The following is an 11,673-nucleotide window of genomic DNA, read 5'->3' as shown; positions in this document are numbered from 1 at the left end:
AAGAATCGTGTTCAGTGATGAGAGCCAATTTTGTTTATGGCGATCTGATGGACGGTTACGTGTTAGAAGGAGCAGAGAAGAGCGATTAAATTTGGACTTTTCGGAAAGGCGTCATTCTGGTTTAACATCAGGTGTCATGGTTTGCGGTGCCATCCAGTATGGTAGTCGGTCTCCTCTTGTTTTCATTTATGATAGATTAAATGCTCAGAGGTACATTAATAGTGTCTTAGAACCGGTTCTTGTACCATACATGCACGACCAACCTAGAAGCAAATTTCAACAGGATAATGCGCGACCACATGTAGCCAACGATACTTTGAGGTATTTGGAAGCTGAAAATTTGGATACTTTGCCTTGGCCAGCTCGGTTTCCAGATTTGTCCCCAATAGAGCATGAATGGGATATAATGGGTCGGAGACTTCAACGTTTAGCTCGCCCTCCAGAGACCATAGATAAACTCCGCGAGCAGATGCAGATTGCCTGGGATACAATATCACAGGAAGATATTGACAATTTAATTTTAAGCATGCCACGTCGCTTACAGGAATATATTAATTTAAGAGGAGATACCACCCATTATTAAATTATTATTAAATTTTTTCACTAATTCACAATAATTTTCTTTTGATATTTTGATCGTTTTTATCTATTACTCGACCCAGCGTAATGACAGAATTCCGAACGTGTACGATGTGTTCTTCTTGGTGTTGCGGTTTTTTTGAAAGTCAGTGTGTTTTATTCGAAATATTTCCCATCGTTACATATACATTTTTCCCATCTCTCTGGCAATTTGTGGATGCCACGCTAAAAGAACTGTTGTTCTTTTGAGGCAAACCGTTCATCGAGCCATTTTTGAACTGTTTCGTAAGAGGTGAAGTGCCATTCTGCAAGAGCGTGTCCCATCGATGCAAATAAGTGATAATCGGATGGTGCTAAGTCGGGTGAATAAGCCGCATGCGATGGTACTTCCCGATGAAACGTCCCAATCGTTTCCTTCACCAGTTTTGCAGTGTATGATGGTGCATTATCATGAAGCAATATCACCTTGTGTTGCCGTTCTTGATATTCTGGTCGTCTTTCACGCAAAGCTCGATGCAAGTCTATCATTTGTTGTTGATAACGCTCAGTATTAACTGTTTCTCCAGGTTTTAGCAGCTCATAATAAATTACGCCTTTTTGATCCCATCAAGCACAGAGCATTGTTTTTCGTCCATATCGATTTGGTCTTGCTGACGATTCTGATGGTTCGCCTGGAGTTACCCATGATTTTTTACGTTTGGGATTCTTAAAATAGATCAATTTTTCGTCACCAGTCACAATTCGATGAAGAAATGACTTTCTGTTATACCTGATAAGCAACAATTGGCAAGTGGTTTTTCGATTTTCTTGCTTTCTTTCATTGAGTTCATGTGGAACCCATTTTCCGATCTTCTGAATTTTTCCCATGGCTTTCAAACGAATGGAAATGGCTTCTCGTGTCACATTTAATTGGTTCGCTAATTGTTGTTGCGTTTGAGTATCGTCCTCATCTAACAAAGCTGGTTTTCCACGCTCTTCGTTATTGACGTCAAAATTGCCACTTTTGAATTTTTTAAACCACTCACAGCACTGTGATTTTCCAAGGGCATGTTCACCGTAAGCTTCAACAAGCATGCGATGTGAATTTGCAGCCGTTTTTTTCAAGTGGTAACAGAAAATCAATGCTGTCGGCAAATCGTAATTTGTAGGCACAAAATTCGACATACTCAAAGTTATTGCAAACTGTACTGCAGTATTGAACCTGTATTGTTATGATTTGAAAATCATTCTCAGATGTAAATAAGAGATATAGTACCCTAATAACACGATAAGATAGTACCTATATTGACCACTAGGGATATTTGGAGGCAAATTCCGGTTTCATATTTAGAGACCTGGTACATGCGACATTCGGATGTTTTATGGTCTGAATTAACCCAAAACTCAAACATTTCGTCTATTCAAGGAATTCCCCTAAATTATTGTACAGTTTTTTAAGACCCAAAAGACCATAGTGAAACTGTACGTCTTTTAAGCATAAATAACGGCTAAAGAAAGGACAAACACAGACTTAAAGATTTTAAAATTAAGAGTGGGTACAGAGCCAAGAAAACGAATGAATGATTTTGACTTAAATGACGAATTTGACGGCCATTAGGCAACCGAAAAGTGACCAAAAACAATTAGAAATGAAATACTCTACTGGGTGATTCAAGAAGGTCGCTGGCTTTTATAACCTTTTTTTGTTTTTCAACTTAGAAAGTTGAAATTTGGAGGGAAGCAATACGAGAAAAAAGCCGATTGATTAACATTAATGGCGTTTATCTAGCACTTGTGGTTTAACAGGAAATTTACTCAATTTTCGATTTTTAACTGTAATGCCCTACAAATTTTTATTTTTTTGGAATCTACAGGTTATTTTTAGTCTAAAAATATATATTTTTTTTGTGTTTTTTTTTCATGTCCAGCTATGCCGCTGAGGCATACGTATTAGGCATAATTTTTGGCTTGAATTGTGAGGAAAAATACTAATTTGTGTATTTTTTCTTTTGTAAATAATTTAAATGCCGAAAAATAGTTTTTCTCATCTCCCGTTTTTCATATGGCAATATGGTGGCTTATTGCGATTTCCTAAAAGACTACTTTTTCCTGAATTCCTTTTTGATTCCAAACACAACGTATGTTCATTTAGAAATGAACCGTTAATTCATTAAAAACTTTCAAATTTAGAAAAAAATAGTTCCAAATGACAGAACTAAAGAGAAAACTATTTCTACTTGTAGAAATGTTTTATTAAATTATATAAAAGCACAAGTTCACGCCACTCCTAATGATAGGGAAGAATTAAAAGAAAAAGTTCGTAGGGCGACAAATAATATTGTCCCAAATCAATTGGACAACCTTATGAGGAAAACAGTTTAGAATGCTTTTGGTTGCAGAGAACAAGATGGTCGTTCTCAATATTTCCATTAATTACGTGTTGATACCATAAGAATACAGAAGTTTTTCTAAACTTGAGGCCCTGATGAATATCGAATCTTACATTCTAGAGATATCTCACGAATTGATGTACACTATTGCTCATATGTACAACAACTTTTCAAATTCGATTTTTGTTTCCATACCAGCATCAAATTGATGAGATCTTTTGCAATAGTTGTTAATTAAAATTAAAAATAAATTCATTAAAGGTGAGATATTTTTAAGTGCAAATAAAAAAAATATTCCAAAATATAAGGGCCAAAGGTAAAGCACCTAAAACATTTGTTATAATTTAACTTACAATTAAATATTTTAATTAGTATCCAGTAGCGTATCTTTTATTTTTTATTATTTCCAAACATCTGTTGTTTATGGACTTTAATAGTTTGTCAATATATTCTTGAGATATTGAATTCCAAGTACTTTGAATTGCTTTGAATAATTCTACTAGATTTGTTTTTTTTTATGAATTCTTCTGTCAATTTCATCCCAAAGATTCTCTATCAGATTCATCTCAGGACTTTGGGCCGGTCAAACTATAAAATTGAAGTTATGTATGTGCATTTAACCACTCTTTAATCATTTTAGCAGTGTGTTTGGGGTCGTTGTCGTTTTGAAACGTCCACCGCAAACTTATATTTCCTTCTTTGCAGGGAAGCATGTGATGTTCCAACATATCTTGATAAACATATCGATTCACATTGCCGTCAATTTTTACTAATGAACCTATGTCAAACCCTCCAAACCATAATACCGCCACCGCCATGTTCGACCGTCGGTTTTGCACATTTCGGATTAAATCTTTCATTGATTCGCCTCCTTACCCAACCAATTCCACCCGATTTGAACAGTTTCAATGGATTTTCATCAGAGAAAAGGACAGTTTTCCATTTTTCATATGACCAGTTAGCACGCTCTCTCGCAAACCTTAATCTGGCCTTTTTATTTTTTTTTATATGAAAGGTTTTTTTGTTGGTTCTCTACCATATAAACCAGCTTCCCTTACTCTTCGTTTTATAATACTCACTGATACAGGAACGTCTAACTCTTGTTGTATGCTACTTGCACTCTTAATCGGATCCCTAATGGATACCATTTTAATTTTTCTCTCCATCACTTTATCAGTTTTTCGTTTTCTGCCACACTTCGGAAGTTCATCTAAGGTTCCTCTATTTTTATAAGTAAAAATAACCCTCTATCCTACTGATTTATTTAAAATTAAATCTCTTGCAATTTTACACTGCTTTTCACCGTTTTCCAATTTTTCTCAAATATTTTGTTTTAACTCAAGTGATAAATGAACACCACGTTGCATCTTGAAAATGTTCACTAAATATTGTTGACTGCAGGGTCGATACCATGCAACAGAATATTTATTTTGTTTATTTAAACAACTTGGTTGCTCTATTTGTGAACCATGCAAAAAATTAAAAAATCAGAAAAAAGGACATAAACAAAATATACTGAAAACATGTTTCTCGCTTTACGATGTTTGACCAAACGTCAAACACATTTTATTAATACTGAAGAAATATTTTATTTACGGACACATTTATTTTAAATTTTTATTTAGTTACTCTACATATAACCAATAGTGTACATACTTGGATTTACTTCTACCATGAATGAAATATCAATTTCTTTGCCTTACTGATAATAAAGTTTTCTTCTTCATTAGAATTTCCCGTTTTCATTTTATTTACTAATTTTTTAAAATAATGGCGGCCTAAATGATTTCTAAATGGAAACCATGCGCCGCATAAAGTCATGCAGCATGGAAGGGCGTTGAGGACGTTCTTCAAATACTAATAAGACTTAATTTTTTTCACAAAAAAAATAATTAAAGACATATTTTTAGCCTAGAAAGGACCTCTAGATTCCAAAAAAAGTGAAGAAGTATAGGGCATTGCATTTGAAAATGGAAAGTTGAGGCCAATTTCGGTTAAAACGGAAGTGCTAGATAAATGTCATTAATGTCAATCAATCGGCTTTATTCGCATATAGCTTTCCTCCAAATTTCAATTTTCTAAGTTTAAAAAGAAAAAAAAAGCATAAATACGAACTATATTTTTGAATCACCGGGTATAGTACTAATTTAAAATATTGCGGCAAATCTGTATTAGAATTTGTCGCCATTTTGGTGACGTCGATAGTGCCATATTTTCCAAAAAAAAAGAACAGAACAACTTCATCTAGGTCATTAGTTTTCGGGCTCAGAAATCTAAAAGCAAAGATGGAGTTCGGTTAATTTACGCACAGTCGCCCAGTTATACAGAGTGTCGCAAGCAAATGTGTCTCGCTTTTCGTTAATATTTTTTTTCAAAAAAATTTTGCGGTGCATTTAGCTGTTTTTGGTTTAGTCGGAAATCACACTGTATTTTTCAATTTTTGTATTGGACACCCTAGATATATTAGGGTCCGACCGTAATTTCTATTTCTTACAGATGGCATATTTAATGTTCAGAAATAGGGAAACTAGCAATCCCCATCGTGGAAACTTGACCAGTGTTACAGTGTAAGACGTAGTTTTTCATTTTTCTTCATTAAATACATTTTTTTCAGTCGTAATACGTTAATTAAATAACATAAGGTGGGGCAGCTGGTTAGATAGTCGACAGTGATTCAATGGTGAAAAACTTGTCGGTTATAATCGTTTGTTCAGGCTGAACCTGAAATTGGCAATAGGATCAAAGACATTGCACTGTCTTAATCGGAGTTTTTAGTGTATCGGGTGGAGAGAAGGAAGATTTCACTTCCTATAAATAAATTCTTCAATTAGTGATTCTTTTGTACTTCGTGATGGTCAAAGATGTCCACTGTCCCGAGCGATCCATCGTTGTGAAATCATATTCTAGAACTTCCTTATACGTATCGGTTAATGAGCAGCAGTACCATCTTGTATAAACCGAAACATTATCTTAAGCCCAAAAGAACATCTTCCAAGTACAGAAGTAAGTTGTTTTTTACGAAGCTTAGATATCGTTTCTCGTGCAGTCTTACCTGAAGTTTTCTGTGTTGGAAAAATGACTGTTTTTTCAATTAAATATACTTCTCATTATCAGCGTGCATTAAAAGAAACTATATTTCTCATCTTAATATTTGTGAAGAGTTCAGAGTATGAAAATTCGTAAAAATAGTGAATTTATCAGTAATGATAAAAAAGTTAATTTTTGTACCGATTTCTTTACTGATTTTTTCATTTACACACAGGGACGACACCGCAGTCCTTAGCAATTTCATCACATCATTAATTCATACCAGATGATATATCTTTTGAGCTAATTTTTCCGGATTTCTTGAAAACTGCTTGATCAGAGTTAACCAAATTGGGTATCATTTTAACGAGAATCGAACGACCTCTCAAACAAGGTACTACTCGACCCTACTTTCCATTTAAGATTTTAGAGGTTTAACTCACCCCGGCTAGCTAGCTGATGTGAAAGGAGCCAGTATACGTTTATAATGCGCCCCCCTCGGATTTAAAGTTAACGTGACGGAGCGTTTTTTAAATTTAAATTTCTAAATACGCGAAAATGCCTCCGTTTCGTTTTCGATGCGCCACCCCGTATAACTTGGGCATTCAATAATCAAATTTAGGTGGCAATTGGAATCAGGAGAAAACCTGGATAACTGCCTTGTAGCTCAGATTCCAATCCGTTTCTGAGTTGGGAAAACTCCGCCTCCTTTGTTCTGATTGACCAATCAGAACGCTGATTAGGTAAGTTTCCACGAATTTGGGGTTTTAGTCTAAATGATTTAAAAAGTAAACCTTAAAAGGTTTTTCCAATTAACATTTTACACACGGACTCTGCGAAGGACAGAGTCATCTATAAGTGGCCAGAGAATGTTACTATAAGGGTGCATGTGTGTATTTCTACCCAGTTTCTCACGGTCACACCAGAACAACCCTTAGTTGAGCGAATTGTAAATTTTCATCTTTTAGTTATCTATTATAGTATAGACCTAAACGTAAGTAAAACATGACGAGTTGGGTGGGTATCAAACACTAAAGATCGTTGTAAAGATAAATCGAATGTTGCAGAATCGTACCATATTTTTTCTCTTAATAGAAGGGGACATGGCCGCACAGAGGAGAGAAAGGGATTATTTGTGGACCCTCTATTATATCTAAAACTTATAATTATCAACGGCGACAGATACTTTAGTTCTACTTTAAAAGGGGGCCCCCTGACAAGAAACCCGAAACGAACAGGTGAGAATACCGATATTTTCGGAACAAACTAGGAAGATCTTCAAAAAATTTCAGATTGAGTACTTCTTTGTGATGTTAACAATGTAAGTATTCGGCTTATCTGAAGCCGGACCCGGACAGTCTGAGACGACTGCCGGGCCTGTAATGTGAGTGTGGTAAACAAGCTGCATTCGGTTATGTGCTTTCGTTGATGTCGGTTTTGTAATTTGTGTCTGTGCCTGTAGTTGAGAGGTACCGGCGAATTCTACGATCGAGATTACCAACAATTTTTCATTTAATTACGAATGGATTGACTTCTTATAAGTTCAGTAAGTATTGGCGCAGATTTTGAAACGTAAACGAGTTTTTTCCTAATTTTAATAAGCATAATATTTTCTTAAATGAAATGTTAAATCGAACATATAAGTGACACCTGAATGGAACCTTTAACAAGATCTAACTTGATATTACCATAAAATAAGTATAGGCTTGCTCCTTATATTTTTTTAAATTTTATTTAATTTTAATTTTAATTGAATTTAATTTATTTATATTTATACTGTAGGTAGTGGGTTATTTTACCCAGGGAGGGCCCTAAATAACCCAATTTAAGTTTCCTTTCTGAACTTTTAGATGTACGGTTAGAAAAAAAAACAGGAGAATTGGAAGCTGTCGAAACCGCCATAACTTTTTTTTACGGTTAAACATGTAGTATATTGTTACATGGAGGGAAAAAAAAATTCGACGATGTACAGGGCGATCCATGTAGCTCAGAAATGCCATAATGCATCCGGCTCTATAAAAGTTTTTCAGGTTTTCTTTTTCAATTATCTGTCCATGCTTCAAATTCGGTTAAGAAAAGGTGGGAAATTTTGCCACTTCTTTAATCCAAAGAGATTTGAAAGACCGGAAGGTCTGCATCGACCCATGCAATAAATTTCCGGTATTACTGGGGTGTTTTCGACGTCGAAAATTGACAGTCATTAAATGAGTAGAAGCAAAAAACAATTTATACAGGGTGAGTAGAGAGGATCGAGCCAAACTTCAGGAGCGTGTTGTACATAAAAAATAAATGTAAAAAAACTCAAATGTTGTTATCCGATTTTCGTTTGTTTACAAGTTATAGCGTAAATAAAATTTTTTAACTAGGATTTTATTTACCATAAACGTACCTGGACGTTGGATTGGTCGTGGTGGCCCTATTAGTTGGCCTCCAAGGTCTCCAGACCTCACACCACTAGACTATTGTTTGTGGGGTTGGTTTAAAACTGAAGTGTACAGAGTAAAAGTGGACACTCAAGATGCACTAATTCAACGCATTAGAAATGCTGCAGCTGCCATTAAAGAAAGACATGAAACAATCAGGAGCGCAACGAATGCTCTTCATAGACGAAGCCGAAAATGTTTAGAAGTTAATGGAAATATTTTTGAACATTTACTATGATATCCAAACGTTAATTTATGGAATTTTTTATGAAATTTATACATTTTTAAAATTTTATGTTTTAATTTTATTTACGCTATAACTTGTAAACAAACAAAAATCGGATAACAACATTTTAGATTTTTAACATTTCTTTTTCATGTACAACACGCTCCTGAAGTTTGGCACGATCCTCCCGACTCACCCTGTATATACAACATGCAGTATCGGACAAAATGAAATTGACCACCAGTAAATGTATATATTTTTATGTTAATCCAAAAACTGTTCAAAATAATAATTTAATTAAAAAAAGTTAATCATTTTTATTATTAAAAAAAACTATAAATTCTCAAAATCAATTAAAATACATTAACAAAAAGGGAAATTCAAAACTCAACAACAATAGAATGCGACATAATTAAATTGAACGTTATAATAAAATAGAACTGCCATGAATTTGTTGCTAATTGATCAATAATATTTCGTCCAATATCCTTTATTATCTATGACACTACGGCATCTTTTTGGCATGGATTCTATCAAATTTTAAATAATTGTAGGATCAAGAGATTTCCAAATTTTTTCCACTTTTTTGAAAAGGTTTTTTCCATTGCTGAATTTTTTGGTTCGTATATTTTCTCTACAATTTCCCAAAGGTTCTCAATCGGATTGAGATCCGGCGACTAAGCTGGCCACTGCGGAACATTAATTTTTTTTATCATTCACTCACAGTTTTAAGATCCTTGAAGTGTGTTTGGGATCGTTATCATGCCGAAAAATGTATGATAATGGAATTTCCCAATCGGCATGCGGTTAAATCACTGTTTTCGATATATTACAGTACATGAAACGATTCATTTTCCCAATAATTCTACGTATGGGACCCATACCCCAACCAGATTACCTGCGGAGTCGAAGACACAGCAGAGCACTGCATTTTCCACTGCTCCATTTTCGAACGTGAACGCGCTAACTCCAAAAAATTTCATTGAGGCAATGCTCGAATCAAAAGAAAAATGGAATAAATGCAGCCATATCATGTCTGAAATGGTTAGGGAAAAAAAGAGGATGGAACTCACCTCCCCTGTAACCTGATCCTTTGTAGATAATCGGAAAAAAGTATAGATCCAAAGGAAAAAAAGAGTGAAGATATTTATCCCCCCCTCTTTTTTCTTTTTTACAACTTCGAAATAATAGCTTCAAAAGGATTATTTCCAAATCACAGCGAACTACGTCTGCACACAAATTCTTCAAATAATAGGGCATTGATTTGCGAATTTTTCCTGATATTAATAGAAGAATTTGCAAACATAAGCAGGGGAGAGTCAAATGAAATCGCTTTTCTTTGGTTTTCGTTTTCACTTCATCTAATACAAGCATTAACATACTGAGTCGGAAAAAAAATCGAAACATGACACCTCCGCAGTCATCGACGTTGTATCCCTCGGAACGGTTCCGGGTCGGCGTAGGATACGCGGAAATCGAGGTTTTTTATTAGGTAGGCGCAGTAGGCGAATCCCACACTATCCAGCCGTCGGGTCAACAAGGTGGATGTTTTTTGAAGATTTTTCCTCGAAAAAAAATGTCCCAACCAGAGAAAGCGCCCCAAACCATTATGTTTCCACCTCCACGCTTCCCGGACTTGGGAACGTATCTAGAATCGAGCCTTCTCCCAATTGGACGATGAACATATAGAGATCCTTCAGTACCAATTAAATTGATCTTGCTCTCATCACTAAACAGCACTGTTTTCCAGTCCTTTTGTAGACCAATAAAGATGAAGCATTGCAAACATTAGTCTAGCGTCCTTGTTTTTCTTTGATAGAAGTGGTTTTCGCGCTGGTCGATGGGCACGAAGTCCAAATTCTACCAGACGTCTCTGGGCCATTCGTGAAGACAAGTCAGTATCACTTAATTTAGCACATATATTAGCTGCGGACATCCAAGGGTTTTTCTTGATTAACGTTTTTATTTTTCTATCAAGTCTCACAGAACTTTTTCGACGTCTACTCTCCCCCCTTTAAATTAGTCACAGTCCTTCGAAGATGGTTTTTTTTCTTGTAAAGGATGCTACTTGTTTTGATAAATTAAAATGCTCACATATCAACTTTTGTGAACGTTCCTTTTCATAAGCATCAATAACTTTTTCTGTAAAATCACTGGGCAATGTCTTCCGGATGGCATTTTGCACATCAAATATTATAAATCAACCTTGCCACTTTCAACCCCTTGGCGGAGGAAGGTGCAACCCTTAAACCCTAAATGGAATGCCTTATTTTAAAGATCATCGAAATTTCTTTTCAACTTTTTCAAGTTTTTTTGAATTTGATGCAGTAGTTTTCGAGAAATAACGTTATAAATATTGAAGAAAACAACATTGAAAAGATTATAGTGTTTTTTCAATTCGTAACTTACATTAAAAGAAATTGTGGGAAAAACGAAACTTTTCCTGGTAGATGGATTGGCCGAAGAGAACCAGTGGTGTGGCCCGCAAGATCACCAGATTTAAGTTCGCTAGATTTTTTTCTATGAAGTGACTAAAGGGTAAAATTTATAAAACTCAGCCAGAGTCTCTAAATTATTCACGTCAACAAATCATTAATGAATGTTGCAAGATTAGACCTAAAATGCTTCAAAATGTCCGAGATCGTTTTGAACAAAACCTTTATTTCTGTATGGAAGCAGGAGGGCAACATTTTGAACATTTGTTAAATTAGAAAGTCAATAAAATTGTAAATAAATGTTTTAAATCACTCGTCTATTGTAAAGTTACTACTATCAGAAACTTAAATCTGTGCTTAGAAAGAATGGTTTTTCCCACATTTTTTTTAATGTAAGTTACGAATTGAAAAAACACTATTACTTGTTCAATGTTGGCTTCTTCAACATTTATAACGTGATTTCTAAAAAACTATTGGATCAAATTCAAAAAACCTGATAGTGTTCAAAAGAGATTTCGATGATCTTAAGAATGAGGCATCACTTGACCCCTAATCCCATTTAAGGTTTAAGGGTTGCACCTTCCCCCGCCAAGGGTTTCAAAGTGGCAAGGTTG

General features: G+C 35.0%; 1 protein-coding gene across 2 annotated transcripts in view; it reads left to right on the top strand.

The window, feature by feature from the left end:
• Window positions 1-7,315: 7,315 nt before the first annotated feature.
• Window positions 7,316-11,673, top strand: part of LOC136346957 (C-type mannose receptor 2-like) — a 107,407-nt gene continuing 103,049 nt past the window's right edge. The window contains exon 1 of one of the 2 annotated variants that reach the window (XM_066296535.1): window positions 7,316-7,521. The gene's annotated coding sequence lies outside the window, so the exon portion shown is untranslated. The remainder of the gene's footprint in view (window positions 7,522-11,673) is intronic. The other variant, XM_066296536.1, reaches the window with a different exon arrangement.

Source organism: Euwallacea fornicatus, chromosome 25 (genome assembly GCF_040115645.1).
Source record: "Euwallacea fornicatus isolate EFF26 chromosome 25, ASM4011564v1, whole genome shotgun sequence".
NCBI classification, from domain to species: domain Eukaryota; kingdom Metazoa; phylum Arthropoda; class Insecta; order Coleoptera; family Curculionidae; genus Euwallacea; species Euwallacea fornicatus.
The sequence above is the reverse complement of the archived record's forward strand: the minus strand, read 5'-3'. Positions and strand labels throughout refer to the sequence as shown.